This window comes from Dasypus novemcinctus, chromosome 3 (assembly GCF_030445035.2).
Source record: "Dasypus novemcinctus isolate mDasNov1 chromosome 3, mDasNov1.1.hap2, whole genome shotgun sequence".
Taxonomy (NCBI): domain Eukaryota; kingdom Metazoa; phylum Chordata; class Mammalia; order Cingulata; family Dasypodidae; genus Dasypus; species Dasypus novemcinctus.
The window spans coordinates 164,371,524-164,398,785 of record NC_080675.1 but is presented as its reverse complement, the minus strand read 5'-3'; the positions used below and the strand labels follow the sequence as shown (position 1 = coordinate 164,398,785).

The following is a 27,262-nucleotide window of genomic DNA, read 5'->3' as shown; positions in this document are numbered from 1 at the left end:
CAGGCAGGGAAGATAGCACAGCTCAGCCACGTTTTTTCTTCCCTTACTGGGCAAAAGAGACTCTGCTTCTCAAGAGCCCGGGTTCACTAGAATTGTGACGTTGGAAGGATGTTTAGAAATTCTCTCGTTCAGGAGATGAAGAACCTGACACCAGCGTAGGTCCTTGAATTAGTGGTGGGCCCAGCTGGGATCCAGGCCTCCTGCTTCCCTGCCAAGGTTTGTTTCTTTTTGTCACACCACGCGAGGCCTAGATCAGGGGTTTTCAATTGGAGGTAGCTTTGCCTGCCCCCCAGGAACGTTTGGCAATGTCTGGAGATATTTTTTGGGGGTGTTATTGACATTTGGTGGAAAGAGGCCAGGGATGTGGCTCAACATCCTACAATGCACAGTACAGTCCCCCACAACAAGGAATTATCCAGCCCAAATGTCAATAGTGCCAAAGCTGAGGAACCCTACCCAGATGGTGGAATTGGCAAAACTCTGTGGTTGTTGGGAGCCAACTGCAGCAGCTGGAGGTCTTGTCAAGGAAACCAGTGTGAGGGGGGCATTTTACTAGGCTTAGGCAATTCAAAGAGAGACACCCAAAGAGTTATAAAGGCTTATTCCACAAAACTCATAGGGTACAATTAGAAATTCATTTTTTTAATTAGAGAGGTAGCTTTTCTCATTGTCTAACAATGAGAAAAGGGAGACACGCTGATGTTCAGAGCGGCACTATTCAAATTGGCAAATGGTGGAAGTAACCCAAGTGTCCATCAGCAGAAGGACGGATAAACAGATGTGGTCTATATGTATGGCGGACTAATATTCAGTTGTAAAAAGGAATAAAATCCTGGTGCATCCAACAACACAGATGAACCTTGAGGACATTATGCTGAGTGAAATAAGCCAGACACAATAAGATAAATATTGAATGATCTCACTCTTAAGAAATAAATACAATAAACAAATTTATTGAAACAGAAATTAGAAGACAGTTACCAGGGGTTGAGGTGGGGGGCAGGGAATGGAGAGTTAGGACTTATTGGTACAGAGGTTCTGTGTGGGGATGGAAAAGTTTCAGTAATACATGGTGGTGATGGTAGCACAACATTGTGAATGTAATCAACACCATTAAGTTATATATTTGAATGTGGCTATATGGGGGAGATTTTAGATTATATACACGTTACTAGAAAAAAACTTAAAATAGGACTATACAATATGGTGAAATCCAATGTAAACTACGTAATTATAATAATATTGTTTCATCAGTTGTAGCAAAGGTACCACACTAATGAAAGTGCTAGTAATAGGGAAAACCACGTGCGTGCATGAGGGTGGTGTGTGGGAACCCTACTTTTTGCTTACTTTTTTCTGTAAACCTACAACTTCTCTAATAAAAATTTAAAAAAATTTAAAAAGAGAAACGGGAAAAATAAAACCACCTTTGTAAAGACACTTACTATGATCTCTTTCGGCAGGTCTCTTGATGCACGCATACACGCGTTCTCCGTGCACCTCACTTTTAAACAGGGTCAGCTGTGGTACCGAGGGGCCCTTTGAAGCTGGGCAGGTAGTTGTGAGTGAGCAAGTTTGGAGGACTTGAGGCAGAGCAAAGTCGATGTGTATAAGGAACAGGTGAGAAGTTCAGGGGGTCACTTGCGGTTAAGGAAGGGAGGTGAAGAGAGGTAAGGAGGGAGGCGTCTGTGGTGGGGAGGGCAGAAGGAAGGGTAGAAGTTAGCAGAGGTCCTCCAGCCCTGATACGTCTGATGAGAATGTCTGAAGCGTGAGGTGAAAACCCTTTCTATGTTTTCTCTACAAGGATGCTGCTAGGTGTGCTTGGTGTTCTTGTGGCAAATGTAAGGCAGGAAGATTTGAAAGAGGTTGGGAAGGTCTGTGCTCTAGTGGTATAATGCTGAGGTAGGGGGCGCTCATTCGAAGGTGGGCTGGAGGGAAGCGGCTGTGGCTCAGTCAGTTGGGTTCCCATCTACCATAGGGGAGGCCCTGGGATTGCGTCCCGGGGCCTCTTTGTGAAGGCAGCCTCACCCTCACGCTGCGGAGAGTCGCCTGGCCCGCGAGAGCCGCAGAGAGCCAACTCAGCAAAGGTGACGCAACAAAGAGGGAGACAAGTAAAAAGCATAAGAGCATGCAGTGAGTGGACACAGAGAGCAGACAATAAGCAAGCCGCAGGGGCAGGGGATAAATATAAATAAATAAATATAGACATACAGAAGAACACACAGCAAATGGACACAAAGAGCAGACAGCATGCAAGCCACAAGGGGGGGGGAATAAAAAAAAAGGTGGGCTGGATCACATAGATACATGGTATGACTGTGTGTGTGTGTGCTTATCTGTGTTACTGTTATGAAATCATATCATGCATTCCATTTTGCAAGGGGTGTGCCATCTGGCAATTTATCGTACCTATCTTTCTGGGATATTAAATATGTCACTCCACTCTTTCAGATGGTTCCTCAGTTTTCCAGAATATGGATATACCATCACTTATGTAATGAATTCCTTAAATTTGAGCGTTTTAAAATTTCCAATCATTTATTAATCCATGTGCATCCTTTATACTGTGGTTTCTCAGCCTCGGCACTATGGACATGTTGGAACAGATAGTGCTTTTGGGGTCTGTCTTGTGTAGGGTGTTTAGAAGTACCCCTGGCCTAGTGAACTTGGTCCAGTGGTTAGGGCATCCGTCTACCACAGGGGAGGTCCAAGGTTCAAACCCTGGGCCTCCTTGACCCATGTGGAGCTGGCCCACGCGCAGCGCTGATGTGCACAAGGAGTGCCCTGCCACGCAGGGGTGTCCCCACACAGGAGAGCCCCATGCGCAAGGAGTGCACCCCGTAAGGATAGCTGCCCAGGAATGGCACCGCACACACAGAGAGCTGACACAACAAGATGACGCAACAAAAAGAAACACAGATTCCTGTACCGCTGACAACAACAGAAGCAGACAAAGAAGAACATGCAGCAAATAGACACAGAGAACAGACAACTGGGGTTGGGGGGGGGATGGGGAGAAAAATTAAATAAGTAAATCTTTAAAAAAAAAAGAAGTACCCCTGGCCTCTACCAGTTAGATGCCAGTAGCACTCTTCTTCCCCCAGTCCTGACAATCTGAAGGATCTCAGGGCTAAATATTCACTGGGGGGCAAAATTGTTCCCCAGTTGAGAACCACTGCTTTCTAACTAAACCTTTGGGCTCATCTCTAATTATTTTCTCAGGACACCATAATAGAAGTGGGACTGCTAGGTTAAAGGGCATGCATTTTCATTGAAAGACCTTGGATACTTCTGCCTACTTTCCTTCCATAAAGGTTTTACCTGTTTCTATCAATTCCCACTCACAGTGGAGAAGAGAGCCTGTTTAACTATGTTCCACATCCATGCAGGGACAGCAGCTCTGAAAAGGAGCTATCAGGATTTAGTAACCCTAGTGAAGGGGCTGACAGGCTAATTACCAAGACCTGGCCAATCAGATCCAACCAGGTCTTAGGAGATCCAGTATTAGACCCAATGGAAGCCTGACATACATGGGATCCAAACAAGGATAGTTCAACAAACTGGACCATCCCCATGGTTCCATCGGAGTGCAGCAGGGCTTAGATTTCTGCAGGTGGACACTGATGGCAAAGAAGTGCAAAGTGGGAACCAGGCCCCTAGATGGGGATCTCCATTGAGACCTCTCTCCTCGGGTGCAGTGGTGAGACTCTGAGGTGACAGCAGTGATCCCACCTTCTGGAATTAAACTCTTGGGTAATCTTCCACCAAGACCCTTGAATATGGTAGGACCTATGACTTGCCTCTAATGAGTAGGCTTTGGCAAAGGTGATGGCATGCCAGTTATGTGATTATGTTACTTTATAGGAGACTTGTAACGGTTTGAAGCTGGATGGAGATTATGCTCTTAAAGCTAATCTACTCCTGTGGGTGTTGACCTATTGGTTAGGACTTTTCGTTTAGGTCACTTCAGTAAGGTGTGGCCCAGGGTGGGTCTTAATCCTCTTACTGGAGTCCTTTAGAAATGGAATGAATACAGAGAGAAAGACAGAGAGGAAATCACAGAAGCTAAGACCCAGAAGCCAGAATCTGAAAGCAATGAAACTTGGGAGAGAAAGGAGAGACCAGCAGGTGCCACATGCCCTGCCTGGACAGAGGAGTCCAGGATCACACACAGCTGGTCTTCAGGGAGAAAACATCATGATGCCTTGATTTGGACATTTTCAAGGCTTCAAAACTGTAAGCCTGTAAGCTAATAAACTCCCATTGTTAAAAGACAGCCCATTTCTGGCATTTTGTGTTTTGGTAGTCTAGCAGACTAGAAGAAGGCACCATCTTGTGAGCAGACCCCATTTTAGAGTCTCTTTCTTCATTGCTGGCTTTGAAGATGTGAGGCACTGTGAGTTCTACCGCTGCCAGGAAATTGATTCTGCCAAACACCAAGTGAGTTTGGAAGCAGCTCCATCCCCAGTTGAGCCTCAGTTCAGTTTTTGTTTTTAGGAGATATTGGGGATTGAACCCAGGACCTTGTACGTGGCAAGCAGATGCTCAACCACTGAACTACACGTGCTCCCACCAGCCAGCATTTTGATAGCCTTGCTTAGGGACCCCACTACTGGCCTGAAGAAATGGTGAGGTAAGAAATGTGTGTTGTTTGAGTTGCCAGGTTTGTGGTAGTTTGTTGTGCAGCAATAGATAACTCATCCGTTATGTTGCTCTGCCTTGAATGAGGAGAACCCCAGAAATACCTGAGCAAAACAGGGATTACATACCTAGTCAAATGAGGATCATGATGATGATGACAATAATAACAATGGCACTTCCGTGTGAGTTGCGAGGTGCCAAGTTCTGCTCTAGGGGCTTCTCTCACAGTGATTCATTTAACTCTCAGAAGAACTGTAAGAGGCAGCTATTACTTTATCAACATTTTACAGGTGAGAAAACTGAGACAAAGAGAAGATAAGAAACTTCCCCAAGGCCACATGGCAGTACAGGATGGGGCTGGATTCGCAGCCCTACACCTTGCTGCTTCTCTGATGACCAAGCTAGTGTTCTTAATAATAATAGTAGCAGCTAGCCTTTATTGAGCATCTGTGGGGTCACTACTATTGTTAGGAACTTCACAGTGTTTGTTCTCAAATCCACATACCACCAGTAGGCGATATTATCTTCCCTTCATAGATGGGGAAACTGAGGCCCAGAGAAGTGAAGTAATAGACCTTGTCCTGACAGCTTACTAGGGTCAGGCCTGGGACTCATACTCCGGCCTGTAGGGATGAATGACCCATGCCCTTCCACTGTACATTAACCCTTGGCATGTGGGCACGGGGCAAATGCAACTAGTTTTAGAGACCCCAGGGGAATTCCCGCTTGCTGCTAAGTCTTTCTCCCTGGTCAGGGGAGAGGTCTTGACAGGCCGCAGACCCATGCTGGGAGCACCTAGTCTGGGGCAGTGGCAGGGGCTGCCTGGTCAAACCACTCTCATTTGTTCTGCCAGCCAGAATAAGAGGCCTTTGATTTCTCTGCAGAATCCTCATGGGGTCAGTGGGTGCAGGCAGAACTGGGACAAATTCAAGTCGCTGGCTGAACTTGGACCATAACTCAGTATTTTACTTTCTGTGAAATGTGTACTTCAGAATCACCATGGTTGGGGGCTCCCTGGAAGCTCCTGGAAACACCCACAATGAACAAACATATACCTTTACCTATATTCAGCAGTGTGCGGGACACATGCGTAGGTGTACTCTCTCAAGATACACACACGTCTGCACACACGAGCCCACTGAGCTGTGGGACACTAAGTTGCAGACATGATGACCCTTCACTCTTAAGTACTTCAGAATGTGTCTCATCCACAGTCCCATTGCCACCCTTAAGAAAATTAGCAATAGTTTGATAATATCCTCTAATATTCAGTCTTTACTCAAATTTCTACAATTTGCCCAAATGCCTTAAGTCTTTTGGTTTCTTTCAATCTTTAACAGATCCCTTCCTTCCCAGCCATTTTCTGTAACTCATGCACTTTCAAATACTTTTAATTTCATACACTTTTTAAAAATTCTTTTTTTCTCCCCCACCCCCCTGCTGTTTTGCCGTCTGTGGTCATTCACTGTGTGATCTTCTGTGTCTGTTTCTTTTTGTCTCCTCTCCTTGTCTTCTCCTCTAGTCTTCACTGGGATTCTATCCTGGGGACCTCCGATGTGGGAGAGAGGTACCCTGTTGCTTGCACTACCTCAGTTCCTGGTTTCTGTCGCGTCTTGCCTTGACTCTCCCCTGTATCTCTCTTTTGTTGCATCATCATATTGCTACGTTGCTCCCCCCATATGGGCCTGGCTCGCTGTGTGGGCACCCCTTCACCAGGAGGCCCTGGGGATTGAACCCGTGTCCTCCCATATGGTAGACGGAAGCCCAATTGCTTGAGCCACATCTGCTTCCCTCATACACTTTTAATAAATTCTTCTTCTGCTCAGACCACCAGCATCAGTTTCTGTTCCTTGTAAATCTGGTCTGATCTCCTTGTTGAAGAAGGGCTTCCACCTGCACAGTAGAAAGAACTTTCCCATGTGTTCTAAGAGGAATTGTGGTTAAGAGAGAATGGGTTTTGCAGTCAGATTGCCTGGGTTGGAACGACCTAGCTGGGTTAGGGCACATTACTTAGCATTACGATGATCTGTGTCCCATACAAAGCATCATCATAATAATATCCATTGCATAGAATTGTAATAAGAGGTTTAGAACCATTGAGACGCACTGTCAAGTACTAGGTAATAGTTTCTTTCATGATGTGATCTCTTATCGGTGTACTCTCTCTATTGTCTCCACTGGTTTCCTTGAAAAGTAGACCCACTGGAGCCATTGCTTCACTATCTCTTTTCCACTGTAGGGTGATGTAAGTGATATTACCTCTTGTCCTCTTAACACTCAGAGAAGCCCTGCCATTGCCGGTTTCTCATTTGAGTGTCTGTATAAAATAGTTTTGGGGAAAAATAATTTTGTTCATAAAAATGAAGCTGAAAACACTCTGAAAGAGGAAGCATCTGTGATCCTGTCGGTTAACTATAAATGTCCCTATCAGCCTTACTACAAAGGAGGAGAAGAAAATATCTTTTACTTAATTATAGGCCACTTTTAAAGAGGGAAAGAAAAATATTCCATAGGAAAAATTTTTTCTTTGCTTATTGTCCCTGGAGAAAACCATCTTCAGGAATGAAACCTGAAGGTCCAGGATAGAATATGAAGAACTGGTTCATCCAAATGGGCCCTGGTTTGTGCCATCCCATTGTCTATTCAATCAGGTGACAGAAATGGCCTCGTGATCTGCACACACAGAACGTGAAAATCCTTTACTCAGAAGTCTCCATGCAAACCCAGGTGTGTGTCTGAGGTGCTCCTGAGGCACCAGGCAACAGTAATGGCCAACGCCCCACCCCTGCAATTACTACTATTCAGCAGGATTTCTCAAAGTGCCAGAGTTGAGATGATGTAGCCGAAGAAGCCAGTGAAGAGCTTTCCTGATAATTACCTCACCCATCTCTTTCTAAAAGGAGAGCAGATGTTGTCACAACAAAGGCAGGTTGGGTCACAGTATGCTCTATGGAGAAAAGACCCTTCCACATCCATGCTCTTCAGCAGATGATTTTGTGAGCTGTTAACTGGAGTCCACAAACTCAGAGCAGAGGCAACATGGTTTACTGGAAAGGGTTTTACTTTGTCACCAGACTGAAGTTTTAACTCCAGCTTTGCTGCCAATTGACCTTGAGTAAGTTACTTTGCTTCTGAGCCTGTTTTTCTGTGGATAGAATGGTCAGGACAATACCTACTTCCCAGGGCCAGTGTGAATGGTGATGAGATGACATGGGACAAGAGAGGGCCTGGGTGTGTGATAGCTCCTGGTGTTTTTAAAGGTGAGAAAGTCCTTCCCAGAAGTCAGTGGAACCGAAAAGCCAGGAGAGGCTGCCATAAGCATTGTCCTGTAAGAAAAGTCAAGGACCAAGGATCGCCAGCAGCAGCCCTGGGATGCCACAGTCTGCTGGGAGAAAGTATTGCCTTGCTAATGCTTTGATTTGGGACTTCTCCTAGCCTCAAAACCTTGACCCAAGAAATTCCCATTGTTTAAGCCAACCCATTGCATAGTATTTGCTGTAGCAGCCAGAAAACTAAAATAGGACTAAAATAGTACAACATGAACAGTGGATCTTAATGTAAACTATATAGTTAAGAGTATAATTCTGATAATACTCTTTCATCATAACAAATGTACCAGACTCCTGCAAAGTGTTAACAATAGAGAAAACTGTGTGTGGGTGTAGGGGGAAGGGGTATGGGACTTTGTAGTTTTTGCATGATTTCTCTGTAAACCTCCAACTTCTCTAACAAAAAACACCTGACCACTGCTCCTCAAACTATTGAGTTTATCAGAAACCAGAAAAGTCTGAGAACTGGTCACAGCTAAGAGGAGCCTAAGGAGACATGACAACTAAATGCAGTATGATATCCTGGATGGGATCCTGGGATTAAAAAAAAAAAGGCATGGGGTCAAAACTAAGGCAATCCGAAAAGAGTATGGACTTTAGTTAATGAGAATGCATCGAGATCGGTTCTTTAATTGTAAAAAATGTATTTTACTGATTTAAGATGTTAACAAGAGGGGAAACTGGGTGTGGGGTATATGAGACTCCTCCATACTATCTTTAAATTTTTTCTGTAAATGTAAAACCATTCTAAAATTAAGTTTATTAAAAAAAAAGTCTATTCCATTACATCACATTTTCTAGTGTAGGAAAAGGGCTTTTATTCAGTCTAGCCTTTTCATGGAGGCTAAAGGGCTTTAAAATATTGCGACAAAGGTCTAGACATTAACTTATATACCCCCCAAGTCCCATTTCACTGGCTTGGGTTACAGAAGAATGTCACCTCTTTTTAAAAATATCCTATGAATGGACCCCATTTCCCTTTGGCCAACTGGAGAATGCTGGTCTCTGGCAGCTGGGGCCTGTCCTCAGCCCCAGGTGGGCTGTGCCGCTGCAGGTCCCAGTTCCTGGGCTAGGTGAGAAGAGGCCGCCTCTTTCCATGGGGGCTGCCCAGCTTTGCTTCCCGCCTGGGATTCTGACGGGCCAGGTCTCCTTCAGTTTCCCAACCCTTCAGGCTGTGAAAACACAGCTCTTTCTCCCCTTGCATCCTTGGGGGTCAGGTTAGCCAGGCCAGGGAACCTTTCCAGCCCCAGCTACCTGAGGGCCTCACGGTGAAACATTGCCTTCTTCCCCGGATAGCCAGGCCTGCCCATTCCCTGCCCCACAGGAGAGCTGTCCCTGCTCCTCTCTTCCCCCGGGGGAAGCATCGCTTGCTTTCCCTGCTATTTTTGTTCAGTCGTGGGTGGAGAAAGCTGCTGTCACTGGATGTGTCTTGAATGAAGAGATGTGGTTCTCTGGCGCTTACCAGATGGGGGTAGGGGGAGGAAGATGGGGCACACCCTGGGCTGGAAGTAAAAGGGCTTGGGCCCTGTGCGGGACTCAGCCAGCTCTGTAAGAATTTTCCCAGACCTCAGTTTTCTTATCTACAGATTAGGGAGAGGGGAGGGAGAATTGGAAAGGACCACCCTGCTCAGGAGATGGGTCCTCGGTTCCTGGCTCTGGAAGCAGTGTTCCCTGGCCCGAGAGGGTGCCTACCCTCAGCCTCAGGGCGGGTGGGAGAGGGAGCCGTGCTCTGACCTTTCCTTAACCCTCACTCCAAACCCGAGGTTCGGTTGCTATTGTGCTCCGAGAAAAGCTTCAAGAGTGGTGCTCCTTAACGCTCTAAGGCCCTTCCCAAGAGATAAGCCATTCCTTCTCCCACCACAGAACAACTTTACTTTTTTGTTTGCAAAATTCAGGTCCTTTCACTTTTCCCCTCCAAAGCACTGAAAAGGACTCTGGCTGCCAAGACGAGTCACAATAAAGACAAAAGCAGCTTTCCTGAGGTTCAATTCTTCCAGAAACAATCTTCCTCTTCCCTCCTGCCCTCCCCCACTTTCAATGCACCCAAGTGTATATTGTTTTTAAATGTCAAAGGGAAAGAAAGAGAGTGCGAGAAAACCCTTTTGCTCCTGAATGTCACATTCTGGTGAGGGGAAAAAAGGGAGAAAGAACAAGTGGCCGAATTAAAGAGATGCAGATTTTTTTTGTCTCCCGGCTCCTATTCAGGTTTCCCAGGCTGCCTCTTTGCTCTCCTCGGCCTCCCATTCCCTCCCCGGGGTCACATTGAAATGTCAAACGCAGCCGTTTGCAGCTGAAAGGGGGGTCCCTGGTGGGAACGGAATGGCCTTCTAACCTGCAGGGCCAAGCCCTTCTCTTCTCGCCCCTGCGTTTGTGTTTTCCCTTTCTTCCTCCCCAGGCTTTCCCCGGCAGATGTTGTTTGGCATGGGCCAGTCGCAGGGGGAGAGAAACGATTCCCACCTGGGAGTGTGACGGAGGCAGCCACGGGCACCCTTGGCCCTTCTTTCCCTTGAGTTCCTCCAACCTCCAGTTGCCACAGAAAGGAATTGCTCCCCCGGGGCCTTTGCATTTTCCATCCGGGAAGAGGTGGGGGCAGGGAGAAGAGCTCTCTGGCCGCTGGCCGGCCGGCGTCCGAGGCCTTTTCCCTTCATTCCAGGCACATTGGTGATCAGGACAAAGCAGAACAATGATCGACTTTATTAAAAATGTGTAAACTAAGGTCGAAATGTTTTACAATCACCAGAGTCAGGGTGTGGGGGCCTGGGGTTTTCCTAAGTTGCCAGGGGAGGGGAAATTGGTGGAATCTTTCCAGGGGACCTTTAATTTTTAGCAGTATGGATAAAGGATCAACCACCTTCCTTAGGAAAAGCACAAGTGTTTGGTTCACCAATTCCACAGGGATATTTCCTAAGAAAATAATTAGACAAGTGAGCAAAGATTCATGCACAAGGCTGTTTACCTCAGGGATGTTTATAATATATCAAAGTTGGAATCATCCTAATTTTCTCTCTCAGTAGGGGATTAAGAAAAAAATGACAGCACACAAACTGGTAGAATAGTACAGAGCCATTAAAAATGATCATGTAGATTTATGTTTGCTGATGGGAAAGATACCCGCAAAACCTAAGGGGAAAGCAGGCTATAGAATACTTGTTAAAAATATACATTAAATGGTGTACGTGAATAGAAAAATGCCTGGAAGGATATGCACCCAGATGTTTAAATCTGTGTGGTGGAATTATGGGTGATATTTATTGTCATCGGTTAAATTTTCCGTGGTTTCTGAATTTTAAAAAATATTTGCATGTATCAAAATATTTGATGGGAGGAGCATCTGGGGAAGTGGCAGGAGTGGCGGATATGGAGGCGCCCCAGGAGAAAGAAGGGCAGGTTGCTGCAAGTTTGCAAAAAATATTTGGAGATCATCCCATTCCATAGTATGAGGTGAGTGCACGGACCACAGAGATTTTATATGATGTTTCAGAACACAACAAGGCCCGGGACAGGGATGTCTCTCTGGTAAAAGAGGACTTGAAACAAAAAGCAAGCGAATATGAATCAGAAGCCAAGCATCTGCAGACCTTCCCATGGAGAGTGAACTTTTCCCCGCCCAATCTCTCTAGCACTAGTTCCAGATTTCTGAATGCTTTGGTTGACAGTGCAATGGCGCTTGACACAAAGGATACCTCACTAGCTAGTTTCATCCCTGCAGTGAATGATTTGTCCTCTGATCTTTTTCGTACCAAATCTAAAAATGAAGAAATCAAGCTTGAATCGACAAAACTTGAATAAATTCTAACTGCAACTTTGGTATTAGAAAAATGTCTATGAGAGAAGGTCAAGAAGGCAGAGTTGCATTTCTCTACAGAAAGGGCCAAGGTGGACAATCATCTCCAGAACATAGACTTCCTAAAAGCCTAAAAGCAAAATCAGAGGAGTTCAGATTTGGTATCAAAGCTCCAGAGGAACAACTTTCAGCCAGAGGGGTATATGCTTCACTGTCTCACCAGTCACTAGTAGCATTGCCAGAGAAACTGGCAGGACTAAAATGACAGACTCTACCTGTGACGAAAAAACTGGATTCCTATTTAGATTTAATGTCGAATCCATCTCTTGCTCAAGTGAAAATTGAAGAAGCAAAATGAGAATTAGATAGCATTGAAGCTGAACTTACAAAGAAAGTCAACATGATGAAACTGTGACCAGAGCCAAATAAATGTTGTCTTCCTAACAGTTAATTGAATATGACTTTAAAGAATGTTTTCCTCTTAGTGTTCCTTAATAACTTAATTTCTGTGTTCTTAGTTAAGATAATGTTATTATTATTGATAGAATAATGTTTTCTGCTTATGCATTGCATTTTTGTATCCAAATGCATAGTGTTTGCATTAAAAAGCATTTTCTCTTGGTTTGAAAAATATATATATATTTGACTGAAAAATCAACAGTTGTCAACTTTTAAAAAGAATGTAAGCAAACTTTTGCCCCTTAAGTATTAGAATCCTATTTTTTCTTTATATCGTACAAATAAAAATTTCCTGGTAATTAAAATGTTCACATTATAACCCCAAACCAGAAATTTATTGCTTTTGGCATCTGAGAAGCAAAGCATCTAATGCATAATATGTTAAACACCAAGTGAAGTTTTGTAATTTGCTATCTGGTCACATATTGTTAAAACTTGATTGGTCTTTAAATAAAGAATGATTGTCAGCTCTCCTGTGCTTTATCCTGCTCTATCACCATCCTCTGTTCTAATCCCTGATTGGACTTCTCTGCTAACCCAACTCCCCCCTGCTTCCAGCCTGCCTTTCTGTTGGACGGCTTTGTACAGCCCCCAGCATCCCCACATCAGGATACATCAAGCAACATATTTAAAAGAAGACTGCCTGGCCAACCCAAGACATGAGGACATCACTATAAAACACACCTTCCTTGAATACTGAGAGATTCCTTGATGCCTCTCAGCTTCCCTCCCCAACATAGTTCCCCAAATTCACTAAAGTTATTCCACGAATTTTATGTGTTTCAGCCCTCAAAACTGGGTCCCTCTCCTTACATGTTCCATGGTTGGGCCCTTCGGTCTTGGAAATCCTGACTGTTTCCCCCTCCCCCAAACATATATAATATACTGGGGCTCCTAGGAAATATGGTACACAATTGACCTGCTTTTTTCCAATTTGGGCCCAAGTTGGGGAACTAAACAGAAGAGACTCAACCTCAGCCATGCCAGCCACCATGTTGGAAAGTTGAAACAATGACCTGAATATGTGGTGCTGACTGTGGAAACACATGTGCATGCCAACCTTTCCAGTCTTGAGGTCTAAACATTGACCTCCCACATATGGTAAAGGGGAGAAGGGGAAAGCTGGGAAAAAGCAGCCTTTAATGTGCTTATTCTTCACCTTGGCTGAAGGTATCTGGGAGTTGGCAATGCAGTTCAGATGGTTTCAGCTGCTGCTGGCATGCAGCTCTGCACAGGTGTTGGAGATCAGTATGTATACATGTGGATCTCTAGTGGCCATCTTCTCCTTGCTGGGGAAAGTTTCCCCTAGGGCCCTGGAATCAGCTTCAGGAGTATGTCCTCTGTACCAGCCCTGTGAGAGCCTGATAATTCAGATACAGATCGGTGTGGGGAGGACAGAGCTGGAGGGAAAGAGTGAGCTGCTGCTGCTTGCTTCCCTAGCAAAGAACAGCTTTGGAGATGTAAAAAACAGCAGAGCAAGAAAGAGCAAGGCACTTTCATGGATGCTTCTGCTTGCTAACAAGGCCATGCTAAGCAACAACCTGAAAGGGAGGTGAGCATCCATGACTGACCAGAGAACCATTCTTTGTTTCCCCCATTAATAAGAGATACTTTCTTCAGGACCAAGATGCAGTCCAGAAATTTGTCTTTGCACAGGGCTGTCAGTTGCTTTTCTGATTCCTTGGGTTCTTAGTCTCTATAATACCTCATATTGAGAAAAAGAACCAGCTTTTTTCCCCTTAAAAAAGAAACACAGCTTTTTTGATTCCAAAATACATAATCTTAGGTCCTTGAAATTCTCTGGCCATAATTTTCTTCATCTTTAGAATGAAGACTGTTATACCAACCTCAAGAGGTTGTGGGGCTCAAATGACTCATTATAAGTGAAGTGGCTCTGGACTAGCTTTCCAGCCCTATGTCATTTTCCCCAATATCTCTAGCTAAATTGAAATCCTTGTTCTTCCCCAAATCAACAGGCTCATTCATTTCTCCTTGCCTTTGCACATGTTGGCCTCTTGGCTTGAACTATCACTCCGAATGTGTCCCCATGTCAAACTCAATTTGTCCTTCAAGAATTTTTGTAGGTTCCATCTCCTCTGTGCGATCATCTTTGTGTCTGTGTCTCTGCTTCTATTCACCTCTGTTAGGACTCATCATACTCTTTCTCTCTCTCTCTCTCTCTCTTTTTTTTTTTTTTTAAGGTTTTTAGGTTTTCCTCCCCCACTGGACTCTGAGTTTCTTTAGGCTGTGGATTGTTCAGTGCTGAATGAATAAATGAATTATTTAAGTGCTGCCTGCATGACAGCAGTTGTTCCTCTGTCCATTTTTTCTGATTTTCTCTAAGTAGTCCCTATTCTGAAATTTCTTTAATCCCAGATGAGCTAAAATAACAGAATCAACTCCTTATATAGCAATGCTGGTGGGAGTAGGTGCTCTCTGCCTCCTGCTTAATTGAAGCCCCTAGGTCAGTGGTCTTCAAAGTTGTGAGGTGCCCAAACTCAGGAAGTTATTGTATTTTTGGGGGTACTTTGAAATACTGAGACCATTGTTTTCATCATATGAACTACACATAATTTGTTGGCAGGATATATGATCATATGTAAGCAATATAAGATTATAATCATATGGGTCCATAAAAAACAAATTGAAAAAACAAATCTCCAAATCTAAGCTCTCAAACTAATCATAACTTTACACCCCTCTTCAATTTTTCATTAATATTCATTTGCTTCGCATTTATTTATTTATTTTTGATCTGTGAGTGCTCATTAGCAAAGATGCAATACGGATGACCATTGTTTAAGAAAAAATTTTGAGAACAACTTACAATTGAGAACATTCTGTTGATTAATCATAACTCAGTTCTTATAGCTGAATAGTTTGATTTAGCTAATATTTACTGAACACTTATGATGTGCCAGGCACCATGAGAATTATTGCATTTGTCACTAGCAACCCCTAAGACAGACATTTTTATTATTTTCATCACACCAATGAGGAAATGGAGGCTTAGTATCAAAGGCTATATTTTTTCAAAGGGTAAGATCATGACTCATAAATATCAAATGAACATGTCAAAGAGTTTATTTAACTCATTAGCTAATGAGAGAACCAGTAAGATGTTACAACTGGTTCAAAGGACAATTTGAAGATTAGAGCCAATATAGACAATCAGGAATCCTGACACTGATGTGAACTGGTCATTTTCCACAGCCCAATAATCAAGTGCATCCCTGTGGTATGTTATTGTTGTGGCATTGAGGAAGATTCTATGACTGTGGTATTGAAAGCCAGGACTCAAGACCTTTGTGGGAAGGAAGTTTATTACAGCAGGCCAGGCCTGGCAGACTTGAGTCCAAAAACCAAGCCCTGAGCCAATCTTTTAGGTTACTTTTATACAGAGTATGGGCAGGGTAGGGTTAAGAAGCATTTGGTGTGAAAGGCTTAAGTTTCAGTTTCACAGGGCCTGGGGGCTTTCCAGAAACTAGGTAAGCTTGAATACATACACAGCCCATATTCTTGAATACACATACAGCCCATATCATTCCCCCCTTTGATGCCTGCTTAAATTCGTTGAGCTTCGGCATCACTATTGTTGGAGTTCTCCTGGGCTGGAAGGTATATATACAGGGCCATGAGGTAGGTGGCTGTTTGTGTTTTTACCATACTAATTATTATGGTGCATACCCTATTTATGATGAGGGGGAGGAGGCAAGGGAGTATGGTGCATCCTCCTATTAGGAAGGCAAATATACCCATTAGAAGTTTGAAGTTTTCTACTATTGACTGCCACCCCCAAAGAGATTACCTGGGTTCCAGCCATTCCAAGTTTACACTGGAACATGGGCAACCTTTACCATTTTGTTTGTAACCTCTTTGATAACCTTTCCAGTACTGTCTAGTTTGAGGCAGCAGTTAGAGAGATTGAACTTTCTGCACACTCCTCCCTCTGTTGCTAAGATATAGTCTAGGGCAAGGCAGTTTTGGTAGATAGCATTTTTGAACTTTGTTTGCTGCTGGGTGAGAAGGGTTAAGGCATGGGCAGTTTCATTAGTTATTATTTGTACTACTGCTTGTAGGTGGATGATACGGTTTAGCATGTAAATTGGGGTACAGTAGTCCCATATAACATCTTCTTCCCACGTGGCTGGCCCGTAATATTGGATTATATGTTCAGGGGGCCGTTCATTATCTGCCCAGGTAGTGAAAGCTTTCTTTTCCATCTTTATGTTTTGGTATACTGGTTGAGTCATCTTCTCCCCTTCTGTTTGGGGAATGAGGAAGAAGGAGGGTTTTATTGTTCTGAGCATACAAGTGCCACACCGATTTTGGGGAAGTTCTCGGAATGCAACTTTCCCACAAATCCAGTACAGACTGTTTGGAGCAGTAAAGGGACCTCTTGCAGTGGAGTTCCATACTGCAATTAATTTGGTGAAAGTATGGGTTATGAGAATGAAGTCAGAGTCATTCTACTTCCCCCAGGGCTCCATTCTATTGGTGGTATGATCTTGAAAACTTCCTCCTGTACATGTTGGGTTTCTGACATATAGAGGAGTTTAGGCAGACCCTTGAAGCACAGTATCTTCCTATGACAGAAGTTTGCAAGAGACACATGACATCTCGGGGGACTGCCAGGAAGCCAGTTTCATTATGTGGTTGGCTGTCATTGTATTCTCTAGTCTCCCAGGGCCATTGGTCTCCCATGTTAGTACCCCCACACACATAGCATGAGGAAACATTTAGGGTTGCTCCTATAGTTTTGGCTAAGCTTATGAAGAGGTTCTTTGCCACCTGCAGAATGGCAAAGGGCCTTTCTTTCCCTTCACAGAAGGAGTGGAACACAGAGTGGGCTTTACTTGTGAGGGAGTGTTCCTGGTACCCGACCCAGATGTAGACTTCAGGGTCTGTTCCTTTACTGTAAATGAGGAGGCCCATTTGGGGCCCCTGGGTGTGCCAGGATTCAGGGTTTAGGATGGTGAGGTTTAAAAGGTTACATTGACCAAGTGGACAATTGATTGGGGCCATTCCTTTGGTGAGGACACTGTTTGTCCAGGGTTGATTGTATTCCAGGTGGCCCAGGTGACACTGGTCCAGTAGGAGCAATAGTACCAACTCAGGTACTGGCAGTCCCCGTGCAGGTGGTGGGCAACTCTGTTCGGATGACACAAATACTTATTGTTATAAGTATGTTCCCACTCCCAGTTGAGCCCTCCACAAGAGCTCCATGTGCTGGAGTTTATGACCTGACAAGCTTGAAAAAGGAGGGACACTCGTTGATTCCAGCTAGTGACTGGGGTGGAGTTAAGTAGCTTCCTGTTTTGATCAGACATTCTTATTTCCCACTGATGGGAGACTGCTGGGGGCTTGGGATCAAAGCAGGTTTATTTAACCAGATATGTTATAGACACTATAGCAGACTCCCTGAAACTGGCAGGTGGTTGTATGGTCCTCAAAGGTGTAATGGCTATGATATATTAAGGTGTTATTGACATGGGTCCCCATTCGCACCTGTTGGATACATGGTTCACAGTCTGTGGCATCAACCTGGGACCAAGGGAGGGTCAGGGCTAGAATGAGGGGGAGTAGGTGATAGGACATTTTTAACCAAGGTTGGACTGGATTCCTGCTTTTCAGCTGTGTGTAGACCAATCAGCTTCTGGGGTGTGATTGGAGCAGAGCTCGACGTTCTTCCTCAGTCTTCAGCTGTGCGTGGACTAGTCAAGTCAGCTTCCAGGGTGTGACTGGAGCAGGGCTCAGCATCTTGTCCTTTTGCAAGATGAGTTTGGTTGAGTCATGGGTATTTGGAATACAGGTCCAAGAGTCTGAGGCAGCTCATTTGACCGATTTATGGTGTATCCATGGGGTGATCTCTGCCACCTTAACTGCAGTAGGGGTAGATAAAATGACAAGATAAGGTCCTCGCCATTGAGGGGCAGCTTTCTAGTCTTTGACCCAGACTGCATTTACTGGTTGGTATGGGTGTATAAAGCTGCTTAGGCTAATGGGGGCCCTTTCTTTAACCCAGTGATTTAAGTTTTGTTGTTTTTTTCCTAAGTTGATCATTTGCTGAGCTATTGATAAGATCCCTCTTTCTCTGAGGTCCCCTTCTATATTTTGGATTGGGGGGTGCCTCCCAAAGAGGATTTCATTAGGGCTTAGGCCTAGCTTTTGGCTTGGGCTGACTCGAACATGGAAGAGGCACTTGAGGGCTCCTATGTTAGTCCAGTTTCTTGGCAGATTTTGGCAATATAAGTATTTATTGTGTGGTTCATTCATTCTACTTTTCCTGAGCATTGAGGATGGTGAGTGGTGTGCAGTTTCCATTGGATGCATTAGTGCTTTGGCAATCTTTTGGGTGATCTTGGAGACAAAGGTGGGTCTGTTGTCAAAGCCAACTGAGAGGGGTAGCCTGTAGTGAGGGATGATTTCCCTGAGCAGAACTTTGGCCACTTCCTCAGCCTTCTCATTTCGAGTGGGGAAGGAATCCACTCAGCCTGAAAATGTGCTAACGAGGACTAGGAGGTATTTGTAGCCTCAGATTGTGGCATTTCGCTGAAATCAACTACTAGAACTTTGAGAGGCATGTTGCCAATTTGCTGGATTCCTGGGACTCCCTTGGGTCTTTGGCAAGGGTTATTTTTTGCACATGACATGCACTGCTGGCATATGGCATGGGTGATAGGGGCCAGACTTGGGATGTAGAAGAATCTTTCCAATACTTCTCTAAGATAAGTTTTTCCTAAGTGTGAGCCTTTGTGGTAGTCTTATATATGGTTGTAACTAATATCTGAAGCATGACTATTCTGTGGTTAGGCAGTGTCCACCATCCGTCCGTTCCCTGGGTTCCACCCTCGGCCAGCATCCATTCTTTTTCAGCTGGTATGTAATGTGGTTGCTGGTGACTCAGGGATTGGGGAACAAGGGCAGGTTGTGTATACTGAAGGTTCTGGTAATTTAGAGGTTGGGGGATGAGGGCGGCAATTAAGCCTTTGGTCAGTCTCTCTTCACCTGCCGCTTGCTTTGCCTTGCTATCTGCCCTTTGCTTTCCTTGGGCCACCAGACCAAGGCCTGTCTGGTGTCCTCTACAGTGAATTACAGCTACCTCAGCAGGTTCTCAAACTGCTTCCAGCAATTCAAGAATTTGTGTGCCATGTTTAATGTCTTTCCTCCCGAGTTGATGAGTCCCTTTGTTTATACAAGGCTCCATGTGTGTGCAAGGTCAGGAACGCATACTTGGAGTCTGTATAGATGTTGACCCTGCTCCAGCCACAAGTTGTAGGGCCCAGGTGAGGGCAATGAGTTCGGCCTTCTGTGCTGAGGTGTTGTCTGGGAGATGTTGGGCTTCTACTGTAGACTCAGAGGTTACTATGGCATAGCCCGCATGTTGATCATTTCCTTAGACAAAACTACTCCCATCTGTGAAGAATTCCATGTCAGGGTTGGATAATGGCTGATCCTGAAGGTCTGTTCTGCTGGAACACACTTCTTGCAATGTTCCGAGACAGCTGTGGGTAGGAGTTCCCGGACTGACAGGCAGGAGAGTAGCAGGGTTCAGTTGAATGAGTTCCAGCTGACTGGATGGGTTTTCACATAGTAATGTTTGGTATTTGACCAGGTGGCTGTTGGTGAGCCAGTATGTTCCTTTGGCTTCTAAGACTGTGACCTCTGTGTGTGGAACTTGAACAGTCATGGGTTGCCCAAGAGTTAATTTTATGGTTTCCATTCTTACCATTGCTGCAGCAGTCAGTACTCGCAGGCACAAGGGTCATCCTTGGGCTACAGCATCCAACTGTTTGGACATGTATGCTAGAGGTCTTTGCCAGGAACCCAGGTACTGAATGCCTACTCCTACTACAATGCCTGGTGATTATGGACATAGAGGTAGAATGGTTTACTGAGATCTGGAAGCATGACACTTGGTGCTTTCATTAGGGCCTGCTTGAGAATGGTGAAAGCAACATTCTGTGGGCTTTCCCAGAGCAGGGGTTCATGATCTCCCCACTTTGTACCTTGTACAAAGGGCGTGTGAGGACTCCAAAATTAGGGATCCAAAGGTGGTAGAATCCAGCTGCTCTGAGGAATTCTCATAGCTTTTGGTGAGTGCTGGACTCAGGGAGGCTGCAGATTGCCTCCTTTCTTTCAGATCCCAATTCGTGGAGCCCCTGTGCTATCCTGTAACCCAGATACTTGACTTGAGGCAGGCAGATTTGGGTCTTTCTTTTGGACACCCAGTAACCTTTTTGTTGCAGATGCTGTAAGAGGGCATGGGTTCCGCTGGCACAGTCTTGGTGGGTGGGCCTTCTAAGGATGAGATCATCTACATATTGGAGGAGGAAACAATTATGGCTTTTCAGTTCAAAGGACTTAAGATCATTGGACAAGTCTTGTCCAAAAATAGTGGGCACATTTTTGAATCCTTGAGGGAGCCATGTCCAGATGAGTTGTTGCTTTTCGCCAGAGCTCGGATTGTTCCATGCAAAGGCGAAGATCACTTGACTTAGGGGTGCCATCCAAATGTAGAAGAAAGCATCCTTGAGATGCAGACATGAAAAGTAGGTTGTCAATGAGGGTATCAAGCTGAGGAGAGTGTAGGGGTTGGGGACTGCTGGGTATAGGGTCACTACAGCTGAGTTGACTTCTCACAGGTACCGGACTGGGCGGTAATCCCTGCCAGCCTTCTTGACTGGAAGAGCAGGGTATTCCACGGGGAATGGCATGGTTTCAGTATGCCTTCGTTCAACAGTCTTTGGATATGTGACTGGATTTTCTCTTGTACTTCCCGTGGAACTGGATATCATTTATGCTTACTGGGCCTGCAGTGGGCTTTATTTCAACAGCAGCAGGCATATGCCATCCCCATTAGGTTGCCTTCTGCCCATACTTTGGACATATCTTCAAAGGGGAGAAATACGGGTGTGGATAGACCAGCTTCAGTGAGGCAGAACAGTCTCCATTCTTTCTGCAGTTAATGCCACTGTTGGAGGCTTTGGTGGTCCCAGTGTTAATTGGATTACCCCATGACGTCAAAGGTAATCCAAGTTTGTAGTTTAGACAGCAGGTCCCAACCCAGGAGGGGGACTGGGCAGTCTGGGAGATACAGGAACTCATGAGTGACTTCTTTACCACCAATGTTACAGGTTCTGGCTTGGAGGAAGGGCCGCTGGGCACTTTTACCAGTTGCCCCTATGATAGTGTCCTGCCGTTTTGATAATGGCCTGACTGGCCTGGTCACCACAGAGTTGGGCTCCAGTGTTGACTGTCATGTGTATGGTGCAGCCCCCAATTTGGACTCCAACCATGGGCTCCATGGGGCTGAGAGAGCAGGAGCCTGGTCTGTCGTAATAGTCCTCGTCAGAGTCCTCTATTCCTGCAACTCTGATGAGTTGATTTGCAGGCTTTCCTTCTGAATTTCTGTGAGCCCAGGGTTTAGTTTGTGGTACTTCATTTGCTTTCCTGGCCAATGTTTAGGCTGCCTTCTTGGAAGCGATGGGGTTGAGTGGTATGTTGGGGCACTCCTGCTTCCAGTGCCCTTCCTCCTTGCAGTACGCACATTGATTTTATCCTATGGGGGGGGAGGGGGCAGTTCTCCTTGGGTCAGGAGCATCCTGGTCCACATTTCTTGGCATGGGATTGCATCTTTCACCTATTGCTGCTGCAAGGTCAGTCTTCTTTTTCATTTTCCGGTTTTCCTCCCTCTTGGTCTCTATGTCGTGGTTGACATAGAACTTGGAGGCCACCTCCATGACCTGGGAGATGTTCATACCATTGAACCCATCCAACTTTTGCAGTTTCCTTCAGATGTCAACCTGTGATTGGGCAACAAATGCCGCATTGACCATCATTTGGCTCTTGGGGATGTCTGTGTATACACCAAATGCCTCAGATAACCGCTTGTAGAACTGAGCAAGGCTTTTATTGAGCATCTGTAGGACTTGGGTGGTCTTGGCCATGTTTACAGCCTTTTGGCTCCCAGCCCTGAACCCTTCGACTAAGGCCCTGTGGAAGGTTTCTACTTGATTGAACTCAGTTGTGTCATTGGGATCCCATCGGGGGTCCTCATCTGGGAACTGTGTGTGGGCATATTGGTCACTGTTCAGGGTTCCCACAGGTGGGTGCTCTTTGAGCCAGGTTAGGACTCCTTGTGCTACCCACATTCTCTCCTCAAAGTTGAGTAAGGTCACGAGGAGTTGTTTGCAGTTGGCCCAGGTGGGTTTGTGGGTTTGTGTTATGGACTGGAAGAGGTCTGTCATGGCCTGAGGCTTCTCCGAGTATGGTGGGGTGTGGTTTTTCCAGTTAAAGAGGTCAGTGGTAGTGAAGGGTTGCTACACAAACATTTGGTTTCCTCCTTAGACCTGGCCATCAGCATTGTAATAAGTTGGAGCTCGGATTTCATTGAGAAATAGCTGTAGGGCAGCCTTCCTCCCTGCTGCCCCTGTTTTCTGGGACTCCCAATGGTTTGAGTTGTTGTCTCTCAGGGGCTCTTTCCTGACTGACTGTTGGTGCTTGTGCCTGGGAGGACAACACTATGCTACCAGGGAATGAGATTGGTGGAGACAGCAGCTGTGGGGGTAGTGAAGCCACGCTACTTGGAGAAGGTGCCTTGTCCTCATTCCTAGGCACTGGCGCAGTAGGAATAACTGCATAAGGTGGTGGGAGGTCATCTTCATCTGGCCCTTTCAGAGTGGGTGGGTTGGGACTAGATTTTGAGCTCACTTTTTCTAGACCCTTCGCAAGGTGCGTGTTTGACTTGGTCTCCTGGACAGCACTCCTGGGCCTTTGTATCTGGCAAATCCTGGCTTCTGTAGTCATACATTTCTTCAACCAGGGTGGACTTTGACTCACAGCATCCTACCAGGCATTGATGTATGGAAACTGCACAGGGTGCCCTGGTTTCCCGGTCACCACATCGTAAACCTTATGGATGATCCAGGGGTAGAAGGTGCCCTCTGGGGGCCTGCCCATGCTGAAAGTTGTCCATTCTAGCCCACAAAGGATTCTGAGTCTTCCTGGTTGGAACCTTATGACACATACGTCCCCGTGGAATGCTTGGGGAGACTTTTCAGCATGCAACTTAGTGGGGTCCTACTTTGTGTGTTTCCCATGTTCCTGCCCTGCATCAGCAGTGTGCAACACATGTTTAGCCTTTCACTTCATCTGTCTCCGGCCGCTCCCCTCGTGGGGACTTAGATAGCCTCTTAGTATGGCAGGATGGTATAAGTCCCTGTCTCAGTTGAAGGGGCCTTAACAGAGCTCCTCCACTGCCTCTCACCATATGAGGTCATACAGAACCACAGATTGAGACTGCACTTGCCCCACAAAGGTTCTTTGCATCTCACATGTTCTCACTTCTCAATCACATGCACACAACCACCCTCCTTCCTTTTCTTTCTCAGACCTGGAGAAGATAGTTTCCTCCCCTCCTGGAGGACTTAGGTCTTCCTGGGAGGCGATCAGGCTCCCTTCTTTTTTTCTTTTTTTAAGATTTATTTTATTTATTTCTCCCCCCCCCCCCCCCCACCCCATTGGCTGCTCTCTTGTGTCCATTCGCTGTGTGTTCTGCTGTGTCTGCTTGCATTTCGGGAGCACAGGGAATCTGTGTCTTTTTTTGTTGCATCATCTTTCTGTGTCAGCTCTCTGTGTGTGCACCGCCACTCCTGCACAGGCTTTGCTTTTTTCATGCAGGGATGGCTCTTCTTGTAGGTCACACTCCTTGCATATGGGCCAGCTCACCACACAGCCAGGAGGCCCTGGGTTCCAACTCTGGGCCTCCTATATGGTAGGCGAATGCTCTACCAGTTGAGCCATATCAGCTTCCCTCAGGCTTCCCTGCTGACTTCCAGTGTCAGGCTTTCCCTACACTATGCCCCCAGGGAACTTACCCACTGATGCACGGAGTGCCTCTACTTAGTTCCCAGGGTCTTCTTCAGACCTTTTGGCACCCCTGGTTCCCTGCGAGGGCCTCTGCAGAGTCCGCTACCTTATACTGAACTAAGAGAGTCCAGGGGTGCCTCGGGCAGGGGGTTCACCTGGACCCTTCTGCTCTCTGCAGGGGGATCCAAGAGGGGCAACTAAATGTTACCATCTCTGACTGTCTCAGTGATCCCAAATGAGGCCCCCAAAATGTTGCAGCATCGAGGGTGATTCTATGATTGCAGTATTGAAAGCCAGGACTTGAGACCTTTGTAGAAAGGAAGTTTATAACAGCCAGCTGGGCCCAGTGGATTTGAGTTCAAAAACCAAGCCCCGAGCCAGTCTTTTAGGTTACTTTCATACACAGAGTATGGGAAGGGTGGGGTTAAGAAGCATTTGGAGTGAAAGGCTTAAGTTTTGGTTTCTCAGGACCTGGGGAAACTAGGTAATCTTGAATACAACACAACTCATATCATGCTTGAATACACACACAACTCATACCATTCTTGAATACATATACAGCCCATATCATCATCTGCAAGAATAATTCACATTACTCTAAGTTATCTGCAACTTACAGAACTGTAAAAATGGCTTTAAGACAATGCAAGGTGGAGGCAACCCAGAAAGTTACTAGGTAGTAATCAGAACACCCAGTTATCTCTTCTTGCCCTTCTCAATGTCTTTCCCGGTTTTTATGATGTTAGGAAAGGTAAGAGACTGACTTAGGTCACACAGCCAGGATGCAAATCCTAGCAGCCCAGAGCCAGTATCCCTAACCTCTACTCTGCTCCTAGAGTAGTTTAAGAACCACCAACTAAAAGAGAAGAGATTATCAGCTATTTTGGGGGGTTGCTGTTTCTATTACTATTTGATTTTCTGATGTACATATTTTTCTTCCATGTGAAAAACACTGCAATTCATATGTTTGTTTAAGGAAATGTTAGGAACTCACATTTATTGAGTTCCTAATAGGTGCCAGGTGTTGTGTCAAATGCTTGAAGCCCAAGGTCTCATTCTACCTTAACAATTGCCACACACGGAAAATGTTAGTAATGTCCATTTTACGGATGAGCAAATAGGTTTAGAAAGACCCCCAAAGTCACAAGGCTAGTATAGTAGAGTTGTGATTCACAGCTGTGGCCCTGCCATCCCCGGCCATGCTCTACCAGCTGATGTGCCCACCACTCTTTTAACAGAAAAATTTACATTGCCCTTCCTCTTTGGAGCCTTCACCATTTGCTGTGGGGGTGCTGGGTTATGCTGCCTGGGGAATATTTCTTTGTGCTCAGTGAACCCAATCTATCTGCACGTAGCAGCCCCAAAATGACTCGTGCTCTTGGTCCAGCCCTTGGCTCATGTCTATCCTTAGATACTGAGTAGGATCTTAACTTTGGAATAGCAGTGTGCTTTTTCAGCTGCGCGCAGGCTGCTTTGCTAGGGAAGAGTAATTCTGTCCAGGTATTGCATGCTCTCAAAAGGCCACAGGCTGCTGAATTTACTGCACCATGTCAGCTTTAAGCTATCCCTCCAAAGAAACCAAGCAGTGTTTTCCAGCACTCACGATGCTATGTAGATACCCCAGGTCTGATTTTCATGAATTGCACACAGGGGCTTCTTCCTTCAGGAACAAGCCACCTACAGAATTTCTCCAAGGGTGGCCACGGGACCACTTGCATGGGAATATTCTGGGTGCTGATACAAAAGGTACTTTCTCAGCTGCAGTACAGACCTATTGAGTTAGAAACTCAGAGGGAGGACTGACAATGTGTATTTTGAAGATCCATCCTGGGGGGTTTGTTGGGACTCCAGGAGCCAAACAGAACTGAATGTGCCTTTGGGCCACAAGATACTTTCCTCATTTGAAAAATGGGGATAATTATAGTTGTGAGGAGTGAATGACATAATGTGCGGGAAGCATTTGGCACAGGACATGGCACCGTCTAAGTTCCCAGTGAATGTCAGCTCTCTGAGTATGTCATTAAGTCCACGATGCTCATTTGTTGGTATATTAACATCTCTGAAATCAGTCTGCTTAAGATTGATGGCCATTGTTTCAGTGGTGGCATTTTTTTCTTTCTTAAGCTGACTCTTAGATAATGGTGCACCTTACAAGAGAATGGAGTCTGGGATTTGGTGACATACAGTATAAGTAAGGGTAGCTGTAGCCCAATGTTGTTGAACATAGGTTTCCTGGGGCAGTGCTGGAATGTTCAGAATCCCAGGTCTCTCAAAGCTGTATCCATCTTCCCAGGGGCCTCTGCACACATAGAAAAAAATCAAATGAAAGTGGAATAAACAGAGTGAGGGGCTTTGCTCCTCCCTGATGGGATCTCCATGATTTCAGGTGAAATGGCTCAGCCTCCCTTTCTTGGGTTCTGCTCACATTTCATTTTGGGACACTTCAGGCCAGAGCAACTTGAACAGTGTGTGTGTGTGTGTGTGTGTGTGTGTGAGAGAGAGAGAGAGAGAGAGAGAGCGAGCGAGCGAGCTGGGGACTTTGTTTATCTTGTCCCGTCCTTCTCTACTAGCTGGTCTCCAAACTTGCTGGGCCCCTTCCCTTCAGTGGGTTACAGTTTCTTCTTCCCTTGGATCCTCCTTCAAGGAAAGAGTTTGAAACTAAACCCAGATTCCAGAAGAAGCCAAGAGTATGTTTAATAGCATCTTGACCCAAGGAAGCACATCAGGAAGAAAATCTCCTGCTGCCTGTCAGGCCCTCCCCCCGTGGCCCTCTCCCCTGCTACCCTCCTGTGGCCCTTGTCTATTCAGCTGTGTGATCAAAATGGTTTTGGCACCAAGAGAGCAGTGGGGAAGGTTTGCTCGCTGCTGTTTCTAAGGTGATCCTGTATGAAGGAATTGGCTTCATGAGTAGCTTCCTTCCTTTGAAAAAGAACCATCTGGGTTCAGATTTCATACTTACTATTTTTAAACCCTGGTAATTAGACCCTTGGGGTTTCCCAGCCCTGTCTAGGGGAGTTTCTCTCCAAGCTTCCCTTCCTTTCTTTCCCAAACCCTGGGACAAATGTTTGTTTTTCTCACATATTTATCAAGGCCCACAGCTTTCAGGAACCCCCAAGAGCTCAGTATTGACATGGGAACCCGGTGCCTGCCTGCGGAGCCTTCAGCTGAGAACAGGCTT

The 27,262-nt window shown here is 45.6% G+C and overlaps 1 pseudogene; it reads left to right on the top strand.

The window, feature by feature from the left end:
- The first annotated feature begins 11,327 nt into the window (after nt 1–11,327).
- On the top strand, nt 11,328–12,169 carry LOC101426185 (HAUS augmin-like complex subunit 1 pseudogene; annotated as a pseudogene).
- Nucleotides 12,170–27,262: the final 15,093 nt, after the last annotated feature.